Source organism: Hypanus sabinus, chromosome 25, assembly GCF_030144855.1.
Source record: "Hypanus sabinus isolate sHypSab1 chromosome 25, sHypSab1.hap1, whole genome shotgun sequence".
In the NCBI taxonomy this organism is placed as follows: Eukaryota; Metazoa; Chordata; class Chondrichthyes; order Myliobatiformes; family Dasyatidae; genus Hypanus; species Hypanus sabinus.
In genome coordinates, this window is record NC_082730.1 from 44,114,428 (window position 1) to 44,127,272 (window position 12,845).

The 12,845-nt window shown below is 45.4% G+C and overlaps 1 protein-coding gene across 2 annotated transcripts in view; it reads right to left on the reverse strand.

Moving 5' to 3' along the window:
• Window positions 1-11,778, reverse strand: part of LOC132381202 (DNA damage-regulated autophagy modulator protein 2-like) — an 84,510-nt gene extending 72,732 nt beyond the window's left edge. Inside the window, exon 1 of one of the 2 annotated variants that reach the window (XM_059950499.1) lies at window positions 11,509-11,778. The gene's annotated coding sequence lies outside the window, so the exon portion shown is untranslated. The remainder of the gene's footprint in view (window positions 1-11,508) is intronic. The other variant, XM_059950501.1, reaches the window with a different exon arrangement.
• Between the last annotated feature and the right edge of the window lie 1,067 nt (window positions 11,779-12,845).

A 12,845-nucleotide genomic window follows, 5' to 3' on the forward strand; every position in this document is an offset into this window, starting at 1 on the left:
GAGACGGATGTGGATAGTTATTTCTTGCTTTTTGAAAAGGTGGCAGTGAATCAGAAGTGGCCAGAGATCAGTGGGTGGCGCTGTTACAAAGTGTGTTAAAGAGGAAGGCACAGCGGGCATATACGGCGTTGGCCATGGAGGAGGAAGAGGAGGAGAGTTATGACAAAGTAAAGGTGGCCATTCTCCGAAGTTATGAGCTAGTACCTGAGGTGTACAGACAAAAGTTTAGGAATTTAAGGAAAGGGTGGAATCAGACGTATAGTGAGTTTGCCAATGAGAAGGGGGTGCTCTTGGACCGGTGGTGCACCGCAGAGAGAGTGGAAGAAAATTATGGGCGTCTCAGGGAGTTAATTCTGATTGAGGAATTTAAAGGTTGTGTTTCGGAGGATATCCAGACGTATTTGAATGAGAAGCTACATAAGTCCAATGCCCTAGCCCACAAGACAAAGTTTTCCTTGAATAAAAGTTCCCAGAGAGACCGTGGGAACGATCGAGAAAGCCCGCCGGCTGAGGCAGAGGTCCCGCCGGAAGCTCGTGGTAAGGTTGAGGGGGAAAAGGCCTAACGGCCAGAGATTTCCAGGCTTGACCTGTTTTAATTGCGGAAAGGGGGGGGGCATATTGCCTCTCTGTGCTTTGCTCCAAGGAAAGAGACAGGAAAAGGGACAGCAACAGTCCCTATCAGATGTGCCGTGGTAATCTGTAAATCGACAAGAGAGCCCCGGGTAGACAGAGTATGAGAAGGGGTCTGAGACTTGTCTGTCAAACAGAACCGTGTCTGTGAGGAAGGGGGACACACCAGTTCCAGTACAGATCTGGAAAGACACGAGGGCTGAGCTGTCACTGATCAGCAGTAAGGTGCTAGATTTTGGTCCCCAGACGGGAGAGGTAGCCCTGAGAGGCATAGGCAAATGGACCGAAGTGGTTCCCTTGCATAGGGTCATTCTGAATTGTGAGCTGGTGTCTGGACCAGTGGAATTGGGGGTACTGCCAGAGTTGCCGGGGGAAGGCGTGGACGTCCTTCTGGGTAACGACTTAGCGGGTGGAAAGATGGGTGCAGCCATGAAGCTGACAACCAAGCCTGTGAGGATTGAGGCCTCGCCCCTAGATTCCAAGATCTATCCCGCATGCACGGTCACTCGCAGCCTGCCGAGAGAGGCAGCTGAGAACGAGAGCAGTTTAAATCCGGCCAGTTTTGATTTGGCCGAGACGTCTTTCTGACCCTGTGCCATGAGGGTTTAGAGGGTGGTAAGACGAAGAGTAGTAAAGTGAAAGAGGGTAAGGGAGCGGAGGTAGATCTGCCCTTAGCGAGGAGAAAGGTCCTAGAGGCAGAAAATAAAGATGAGGAACCGTTAGAGCGGTTAAGAGGTCCAGAGTTGGACAGGGATGATCTGTCTGATTTGGCAGAACTATTTGAAGAAGTTGAAAATTCTAAAGGTGTTCCCGATAATGAAATGAGGGCAGTCCTAGATGAAAAGAATGCCATTACCTTGAAGAAGTCTGCTGGGTTGGCAGATGAGGTTGTTTCAGCCCGCGGGGTTGAGTTTACTCCGGAAGGGAGTTGCCCAGAGAGTACCTGGGAGGATCAGGGGAACTTAGAATTTGAAAAGGGTATGGGTATTGAAAGCCGGGAAGAGGCCAATGTCCCGTTTGAGTGTGTCCAAGATGGGGATGCACGTGGTACTGAACCTAGTAATGGAGATCAGAAAAAGTCTGAGGTATTTGATTCAGTGGAATGAGACGGCCATCCTGGTGGGTCAGATAACTTGGTTCAGTGAAGAAAGGGTTAATCTTGGTAATCGTGGGAAGTGAGAGTTCCCAGGTGTTTGTGCTCGAAGGTGTGTTGCAAGTTAATGCGGAGTTCGAAAATGGAGAGATATTATTATTGAAGGAAACGGGAAATCTGTAGTTCCCAAATCGAATGAAGAAATTTTAAACCCTGCAGATCGATTACAGATTGAATTGGAAGGAAAAGGGGCCCCAGGGGGTGGTGTGAAGAGGCAGAATTTGAAATACTGCTTGAGCAAAGTGGTTGAACGAGAAACACATAGCCTGAAGGGCCCTGACGAGAGGGCTAGCCACCCGTGTAAAATTAAAGAGTTGGGTGGAACTTCAGAAGATGGTCTAAGTTTGGAACACATTGTTGATAAAATAATTCCTATATCTCACCACATTACCCAAGCTCCCCACGTGGGACCTCACCGGAAAAGAGGCGATGGTTAATGGGGATGCCATTTTTAAATAGCAAAGCCGGTTGTACGGGATTTCGACACAGCCTGTGAATAATAAAGACAACCCCCTAGAAGCCTGCCTGTTCAGTTTGAAAACGACAGAAAGATTAGTAGTTCCATAAACTTTTGTAGATGCACGGAAGCTAAGATCACACCTCCTTAGTTTTGTTGCTGAAGGAAAGAAATAAAAATAGGTGGTTATTAAATTGAAGTCTGATGCTACAAGGCTTTAGTACGGTACGCGATGTTAAGATATTAAAGAAAGTGGCACCGTAATTGTTAACTGTTTAGATACTGAATTGAATGTATAACTGTATTACTCTGTAAAAAAAAACACTTTTGTATTCTAAAACCCCGTAAGACTCTGTATTACTTCATTTTCACCACTGGTGAAAATGCTTTGAAGAAAGTGGGTGTTATGAATGTACCACAGCTCTGAGGGGCCGAAGGGTGCGGGGTAGCCCCCTGCTTTGTGAGAATCGCAAGATCACTATTGAATCCGTTCAGGAGACCCAGGAAATGAGAGAAAGACATGCAGAATTCACAAAGAGTTTAGAATGTCTCCTGGCCTCCGAGAGGCGGACCCATTGATACCGGCTATTGTCTCTTGGAGACGGAATTGTGTATTGAATACTGTGCGATGCATCGAAGCCCCAGGCAATGAACCAAGGGGGAGGTTGGTGGAGAGATTGCATCATCCCAACCTGATTGACATCTGAGACCCTGTAAGTCAGGACAAAAGAGGGTCTGGGGAACAGCCCCTCAGACACACCAGAAGAAACGTTAAGCAACCACGTAACAGCAGGAAGTCATCTGAAGGAGGCCACGTGCGTTCAATTCCATGGCTGGAATCGGTGGCTGGAACCACGGAAAACAGCTTTTAGCTAACAACCGGGAAGCCCGCTCCCCTGACTCAACGGATTGGCATCTTAAAAGACCTGGGGCAAGTTTAAACCGCACCACTTTTAAACCCAACAATGCTGCAGCTTGAATGAACTGATAGTGACTTATCTTTCCATCGGCCAATACAGTAACCCCTAGACAATGATAGAGTTATTTCTTATCGGTTATTATTATACCCACGCTTAGATTTAGTATTGACGACATATATTATCTGTATGTTTGCATTAATCTTCTTTTTGTGCCCTTTATCAATAAATACTTTTAAAAATAGTACCATCAGACTTCAATGGACCTCTCTATCTTTGCTGGTAAGTGATCCAGTTACTGGAATTCGTAACAGCACCAATACATAAGAGGTCCCAGGCAGTGAGTATATATTTAAGAAAGAGGCTGAAGGGAAGGACATCCAAGGTGGTAATCGCCGGATTACTCAGTGCCATAGGCCAGAGTAGGTAGGAATGGGGGGATAGCATGGATGACTGAGTGGCTGCAGAGAAGGACAGGGCTTCAAGCTCTTCATTCAGTGGAACTTTTTCTGGAGAGAGGTGACCTGTACAAGAGGGAGGGGTTGCACCTGAACTGGAGGGAAATCAATATCCTGGCCAGGAGGTTTGGTAATGCAACACGGGAGGATTTAAACAAAATTTGCAGGGAGCTGGGAACAGGAGCACCAGGTCAATAAGGGAAGGATCGGACAGGAAGTATTGAAAGGCAAGATCGAAATAGGTTGGATAGTTTGAAGTGTGTATATTTTAATACTAGGAGGGTGATAAATTAGAGCTTGGATCAGTACATGGACTATGATGTTGAGGTCATTACAGAGACTTGTTTGAGAGAAGGGCAGGAATGGGTAATTAATATACCAAGTTTTTGGAGTTTTAGAAAAGACAGAGGAGGAGGTAAAGGCAGGGGGAGGGTAAATGAAGTTGCACTGCCAATATGGGACAATATCCTGTCTGCACTCGGGGGAGACATAACGGAGGCTCAGACATTGACTGCATTTGAGTAGAACTCAGGAACAGGGAGGGTGCAATCACACTGGTGGGCTTGCACTACAGACCTCCCAATAGCCACTGGGACATTGAGCATCGGACATATGTCAGATTAAGGAAATGTGTAAAAATAATAGAGTTGTTGTCATGGGGTTTTTTTAACATCACTCATTTCAACTAGGACCCCCTCACTGCAAGGGATTTAGATGGGCAGAACTTGTTAAGTATATCCAAGGAAGTTTCTTAAATCAATATGGGACGGTCCAATGAGAGAAGGGGCCATACTGGACTGGTGTGGGGTCATGAGCCTGACCAGGTGACTGACCTTTCAGTGGGTGAGCAGTTAAGGAACAGGGACCACAACTCCTTAACTTCCAAGATGATCATCAGTAAAAATAGATATGGTCCTTGGGGAAGAGTTTTAAATTGGAAAAGGGCAAATTACAAGGGTATTAGGCAGGAACTAAGAAGAGGATAATTGGGAACACCTTTTTCCCCACATCAGACCTACGACGGTACTCAGAAGCAACTCCTTCCAATTCATCTGCGGAAACACCTTAATTTCTATCTCCAGTGTAGTTCTTTTTCCTTTTCAAGGTAGATGGGGTTCTGTCGAAGACCCTGATGTACAGCTACACTCAAACTTCAATTCTTTGTGGCAATGGGACCAGCTCCAGGGGTTCCTGACTGGCTGTTTTTTGATACCCCAAGAATGCAGACTAAAATACGAACACACCTCAAGGTCCTGAGGGCTCGTGACCCTGGAGCTGAGCCAATTCTACGCTGGTGCCACCGACTGCCACATTGCAGGAGAAAACGGAACATCAGCAACAGCTCTATACTCAGTGAATCACGCTCTCTCCCTCTTTCTTCCTGTTGATGACGGGAGAGTTTTTAGCTGGCTCTCGAGTTGGACAACTCAGGGTAAAAAACTGACACAGTAGAGTAAAACCCTAATCAGTGAGTTGTTTGTCTTTGTTGGTCTGCCCTCTCACTGTGAAACAGGGGGTGGGGGGAGAGAGACACACACACCCTGAGGTACGTTGAATTGTCGGGTGAACGATTTTTTTTAGTTGTACTTTGATCATCGTCTCTCTTAGGGGCTTGCCTGGTGGATGGAGGGTGCTGACACTTTTGCTGAAGTAAGTGGGGGCTGCTGCTTGTGTCAGGGGGCTTTGGTGTTCTAACATTTAACTGTCATTCATTCTTTGGGGCACTTCTGTTATTGTGGATGTCTGTGAAGAACAAGAATTTCAGACTGTATATTGTATACGTTCTCCGATATTAAATGGATCCACTGAACATATGGAGGGAGTTTAAAGATCAATTGCACAGAGTACAGGAACTTTACAGAGATGGAAAAATAAGATTACTTAACAGTGACTCTTTTACTTGCATCTTTGGAAACAGCTTTTTGAAGACCCTGACCTGGAGTTCTTTGTGGAAATGGGACCCACTGTCAGGGCCTCGCGACCAACCACCTTTCAATATGGCCTGGAAGACTAGCGCGTCTTCAGATTTTCGTGGCTCTGGAGGCGGGCTGATTCAAGGCCAGCACTGCCGCCTGATGTGTCATGGGAGTGTATGGAAGATCAAAAACAGCAAGCTGATTGCTGGCTGTGTGCCCAGGGATCCAAGTTCTTTGGGCACAGAGCTCAGAAAAAGCGATGCAACAAACTTTTAACACCATAAATTAACGAGTTGTTTTGTTGTCTCCCCTCCCACTCGGAAATGGAGACACATCTTTTTCCCTTATTGGGGAGAGAGAGAGACTGTGGTATGTCAAATTACCAGGTGTACGAACAGTCTTTGGAGTGCTGCAAGTCTGTGTCTTTATTGATGCTTTGCTGCACGCTCGAGTGCTCAGCAGGGGAGTGCAGATGCTTTTTTGCTGGTGGGAGAGGAAGGGTAGTTACTTTGTTGTGGCTTACACGTGGGGGGGAGAACTGGGAAGGGGCATTGGGGTTCTGACATTTAACTGTCATTCATTCTTTGGGGGCACTCCTCTGTTTTTGTGAATGTTTACGAAGAAAAAGAATTTCAGGATGTATACAGTTGACCCTCCTTATCCGCGGGGGATTGGTTCCAGGACCCCCCACGGATACCAAAATTTGTGGATGCTCAAGTCCCTTATTTAACATGTATCAGTGCAGTGAACTTTAGGACCTGGCAGTGCATCTCTGAATCTGCAGTGCTTTTGTTCACAAAAATAATCACGATTGCGATCGAAAATAAGGTGGAAGTAATAAAGCGATCCGAAAGAGGTGAAACGCCATCGGTCATTAGGCTACAGTCAGTCAAAGATTGGAACAATTTTAATGGAGAATGTGAAAAGCCCTGCCCCGATGAAAGCTACAATTATTACTAAGCAACACAGTGATTAAATTATCAAAATACATATGTTTCTTAAGTGTTTTATATGCATAGAAAGGTAAAATATGTATTATATATTAAGAAAAACGTTTGACTAAATGATGCTAAATAATACCGGAATGTTCCTGTTCTGACTTCAAATCCGACTTAAAGATGGGCTCAGGAATGGAATTCATTCATAACACAGGCACTGCCTGTACTTTTAAGTCATTTCTAGATTACTTATAATACCTAATACAATGTAAATGCTATGTAAATAGTTGTTATACTATATTGTTTAGGGAATAATGACAAGAAAAATAGTCTGTACATGCTCAAGCAACTAGTGCTAGAGAGAAAACTTCTGGGTTTTCCCAATCCGCGGTTGGTTGAATCCACGCATACGGAGGGCCAACTGTATTATATACATTTCTCTGACATTAAATGTACCTTTGAAACCTTGGATGTCCAGAGAGGTGATGAATTTAGTCAAGAAGAAAAAGGAAAAATATGTAAAGCTTCAGAGGTTAGGATCAAACAGAGCATGTGAGGAGTCTAAAGAAGCCAGAAAACTACAGAAGGGAATCAGGAAAGCGAGAAGGGGCCAGGAAAAGTCCTTGGCAGGTAGGATTAAGGTAAAACCCAGAGCATTATACACAAACATCAAAAGCAAGAGGATAGCTAGAGAATAGGACAACTCAAGGTTAAAGAAGGGAGCTTTTGTTTGGATGCTGAGAATGTGAGTGAGGTAGTAGGTGAGTACTTTGCTTCTGTATTTACCAAGGGAAAGGATGCGGTGAACCAGGTGTAATTGTAGTTTGGCGTATTGGCCTCTACCTTGCTGAGGCGCAGTGCCAACTCTCAGACTCCTCCTCTTACTTACCCCTCGAACAGGACCCCATTAAGGAACACCAGACCTTATAGACTCTGGGGATCTCCCATTCACCACCACCAACTTCATAGTTCTTGCAGCCTGCAACTCCCATTTCTACCTCCTACCCAAAATCCACAAACCCGCTTGTCCCAGATTAACCCTTTGTTTCACATTGTTCCTGTCCCACTGAACTCACATTGGCTTATCTCGACTGTTTTATCCTCCCTAGTTCAGTCCCTTCCTACCCACATCTGTGACACCTCACAAGCTCTTGATCTTTTCAATGATTTCAAGTTCCTTGGCCCCCATCATCTTATTTTTCCTGTGGATGTCCAAGCCCTATATACCTCCATCCCCCACCAGGAAGGCCTCAAAGCTCTCTGTTTCTTTCTGGACAACAGACCTAACCAATTCCCCTCTACCACCTCTCTCCTCGGCCTAGCAGAACTTGTCCTCACTGTAAATAATTTCCCCTTCGGCTCCTCGCATTTCCTTCAAACAAAAGGGATAGCCATGGACACTCACATGGGTCCTAACTATGCCTGCCTGTTTGTCGGCTACGTTGAACAGTCTATGTTCCAAGCCTACACCGGTGACTGTCCCGCACCTGTCCTACAGTACTTCAACGACTGCATTGGTGCTGCTTCCGGCACCTATGCTAAACTCGTCAATTTCATCAACTTTGCCTCCAACTTCCACCCTGCCCTCAAATTTACCTGGTCCATTTCCGACACCTCCCTTCTTTTTTCGATCTCACTGACAAAGGTGCACAACACAGTACATACAACACACACACACACACACACACACACACAAAGTACTATCACCACAAATAAATTTACAAAGTAAGGTGCATAAGTTAAAAAGTAAACTGTATAACACTGTTAGTGCTTCATAAATGATGAGACCTGGGTGGTGGCAGGGTGTTCAGAAGTCCCACAGCCTAGGGGAAGAATCAGTTTCCCATCCTAACAGTTCTTATTTTGTAGCTGGAGAGATTGGATAGGAGGTGTTTCCTGCTGAAAGAGGGTAGTAAATATATGTTTGGAGGAGGTGCAAGCAGGCATGTCTTGATACACAGTATTTCTTACCACACTGCTCCCAGCTCTAGGGCTCTTCGCTCCTGAAAGATAACTCATCTGCTGCCTGACCTTTAATCAGCTCCTGAGACCCCCGCAAGGTCCAGTTTCAACATTCCACCATAACAAAATTGAGATTGCTCACTGAGAACTGAGAAATCAGAGACAATCTCCTTCATATTGGTGCCTCTATGAGCCACTCTGACAGATGCTGTTGTGGGGGATTAGAATTTAGAAAATAGAACTTAGAATGATACAACACAGTAGAGGTGCTTTGGCCCATAACGTTGTGCTTTTAACCTACTCTAAGATCATTCTAACTCTTTCATAGAAACATAGCCCTCCAGTTTTCTATCGTTCATGTGTAAACTATTATCTAAATGGGGATAAAATTCAAATATCTTTGTTATTTTTATAAATGACCTGGATGAGGAAGTGGAGGGATGGGTTAGTAAGTTTGCTGATGACGCAAAGGTTGGAGGTGTTGTGGACAGTGTGGAGGGTTGTCAGGGGTTACAGCGGGACATTGATAGGATGCAAAAATGGGCCGAGAAGTGGAGATGGAGTTCAACCCAGATAAGAGTGAAGTGGTTCATTTTGGTAGGTCAAATATGATGGCAGAATATAGTATTAATGGTAAGACTCTTGGCAGTGTGGAGGATCAGAGGGATCTTGGGGTCCGAATCCATAGGTTGACTCTGTGGTTAAGAAGGCGTATGGTGTATTGGCCTTCATCAATCATGAGACTGAATTTAGCCCCCGAGAGGTAATGTTGCAGCTATATAGGACATTGGACAGACCCCACTTGGAGTACTGTGCACAGTTCTAAGTCGCCTCACTACAGGAAGGATGTGAAAACCATAGAAAGGGTGCAGAGGAGATTAGCTAGGATGTTTCCTGGATTGGGGAGCACGCCTTATGAAAATAGGTTGAGTGAACTCGACCTTTTCTCCTTGGAGTGACGGAGGATGAGAGGTGACCTGATAGAGGTGTGTAAGATGATGAGAGGCATTGATCGTGTGGATAGTAAGAGGCTTTTTCCCCAGGGCCGAAATGGTTGCCACAAGAGGGCACATGTTTAAGGTGCTGGGGAGTAGGCATAGAGGAGATGTCGGGGAAGTTTTTTACTCAGAGAGTGGTGAGTGCATGGAATGGGCTGCCAGCAATGGTGGTGGAGGCAGATACAGTAGGGTCTTTTAAGAGACTTTTGGATAGGTACATGGAGCTTAGAAAATAGAGGGCTATGGGTAAGCCTAGTAATTTCTAAAGTAGGGACATGGTCAGCACAACTTCGTGGGACCGAAGGGTCTGTATTGTGCTGTAGGTTTCCCATGTTTCTAAAAGGGCTTCCCTTCCTCCACCATTAGCAATGCCCTCAACCGCATCTCCTCCATTCCACGCACTTCTGCCCTTACCCCATCCTCCCGCCACACTACCAGGGATAGGGCTCCTCTTGTCCTCACCTACCACCCCACCAGCCTCCACGTCCAGCACAGAATTCTCTGAAACTTCCACCACCTCCAATGGGATCCCACCACCGAGCTCATCTCCCCCCCCCCCACTTTCTGCTTGCCAAAAGGATCACTTCCTACGCAACTTCCTTGTCCATTCATCCCGCCCCACTGATCTCCCTCCTGATACTTCTCCTTGCAAGCGAAACCAGTGCTACACCTGCCCCTACACCTCTTCCCTCAGTACCATCCAGGGCCCCGAACAGTCCTTCCAGGTGAAGTGACACTTCACTTGTGAATCTGCTGGGGTCATTTACTGTGTTTGGTGCTCCCGGTGTATCCTCCTCCACTGTTGTGATGAGGCCACACTTGGGTTGGAGGAACAACAGTTTATATTCTGTTTGGGAAGCCTCCAACCTGATGGCACGAACATTCTCAAACTTCTGGTAATGCCTCCACTCCCTACCCTTCTCCATTACCCATCCTTTTTCCCTCTCTCACCAATCAACTTCCCAGCTCTTCCCCTCCAAGTTTCACCTATCACATGGTGGTTCTCTCTTACCTCCCCCACCTTTTAAATCTACCCCTCAGCATTTTTTCTCCAGTCCTGCCAAAGGCCTTCAACCTGAAATGTCAACTGTACTTTTCTGATGCTGCCTGACCTGCTGAGCTCCTCCAGCATTTTGTGTGTGTTGCTTGGATTTCCAGCATCTGCACTCTTTCTCTTATTTGGGGAACCAGAAGATCAGTGCTGAGTGTATAAATGTTAGGGCCATGGATGTTTTGGATTCCATGAGTATTAAGGTGGATCAGTCCCAGGGCCTGGTGGGATTTATCCCAGTTATTGACGGAAGCAAGAGATGAGATTGCTGGGGCCTCGATCAATATCTTGGTGTCCTCTCTAGGCACAGGCAAGGTCCCAAAGGAATAGCGAGAGGTTAGTGTTGTACCTCTATTTAAAAAAGGAAGAAGGGAAAGTCCTGGGAACTTCAGACCAGTGAGTCTCACAGTTGTAGGGAAATTGCTGGAGAAAATTCTTAAGATAGGATCTATAAGCATTTGGAAACCCATGCCTTAGAGGGATGTGAGGGGCAAGTTTTTTTAAATCAGAGTGCTATGGATGCCTGGATTGGTGGTAGAGGTTAATACATTAGAGGCTTTCAGGCAACCTTTAGAAAGGAACATGGGTGTGAGGAAGATGGGGGGATATGGACATGGTGTAGGTAAGAGGGATTAGTTTTATGTGGTAACTTACTTTTTAGCTGATTTACAGTTATTCACACTGTGGGCGAAAGAGCCTGTTCCTCTGTTGTACTTTTTACTTTCTATGTGTATGGCCTCACATATGTACTTCGATAATAAATTTACTTTGAAATTTGATATACTGCTGAAATCCATTTTCTTGAAACATTCACATTAAGTATAAGAAAGCACACTAGAAACAATGAAAACCGCACACAGATTGGCTAACAACCAAAAGGAAGACAAACTATACAGGTACCAAATAAATACAATTGAGAACACGAGTTGTAGAGTCCATGAAAGTGAGTCTATAAAGTTTCTGACTATATTTCTCGTTCTGAGTCTCATATCCTACATGTAATTCAGTATGAATCTTAGTTTTCTTACCAGGAATCCAGGGGGTCCGGGGGCTGATGTTACCCGGCGTCCGCAACAATTATTGTGCCTGTTCCCGAGCTCTGTGCTAAAAGATAAACAGTTCAGAGCGAGTTCGATCCCCAGTCTGTATCAAAGCGCCCAGTCCTCCGACGTGAATTTGGTCCGTGTATGGTTGGTTTCGCAGGTTAAAAAGTCAGCAAGTTATATGTCTGACTACAACACGCCCTTCTCTAATAACACGCCCCAACCACTTCATCGTTTACAATGGACTTCCTGAAAATCACTGACGGATCCGACCAGTAAACCAAGATATATCGCAGTCCGGCAAAGATCTACTCCCAGTCATAGCCCCATCTACAGGGTAGGGTTCCGCTTCGCTTTCTCCGGCCTGAGAGAAACTGTTCCGACTGCACTGGAATATGCAAGATCGTTTAATGTCGTGTCCACTACACCAATTGTAAGGAGAACAAAATAACTGTTACTTCGAATCCGATATAGCACCAAAAAACACAAGATAAAGAAAAGAATAACAACAACAATAATAAGCACACACGATAGCTGATACCACAGATTGATTGTATGTCCATAAAGTGATGCTAGGCTGTACATAAGGTGACTGAGGGGAAATGTTAAAGCAGTGATGGAGTTCATGGGTGGAGGTATTGATCAGCCTTACTGCTTGGGGAAAGTAACCATTTTTGTGTCTGGTGATCCTGCCGTAGCCTCCCTAATGGGAATGGGACAAACAGTCCATGGACAGGGTGGGTGGATTCCTTCATGATATTGCTGGCCCTGCTCTGACTCCTTTCTGTATATTTGTCCTTGATGGTGGGTAGGCTGGTGCCAGTGACGTGTTGGGCAGTTTTGACTACCCATTGTCGAGCCTTCCTGTCTATCACAGTGCTGTTTCTGTACCAGGCAGTGACGCAGCTTGTTAGGGTGCACTCTACTACACATATGTAAAATGACATGAATGTAGATGTGTTAAGTCCAGCTCTCTTCAGAAAGTGGAGGCATTGGTGAGCTTTTCTGGCTGTGTAGCATGTGTTTGGGATCTCTGCCAGAAGTTTGAAGCTGCTCGCAGTTTCCTCTGCTGTGCCATCGACATAAGGGGTGGGAGGGTGAGGGGTGCAAGTTCTCCTGAAATTGATAACCATCTCCTTCGACTTGTTGAAATTCAGGGAGAGGTCATCAAACTGTATTTAGGAACAGAGAATTTTAGATATTCCTCCAGAATTTTAGCAAACTAATATACTGCCTGTCATCAGCACTAAAGATTTTAGTCTGTAACATAGAACACAATACAACACAGTCAAAGTTGAGGTAAATTTATTATCAAAGTACAT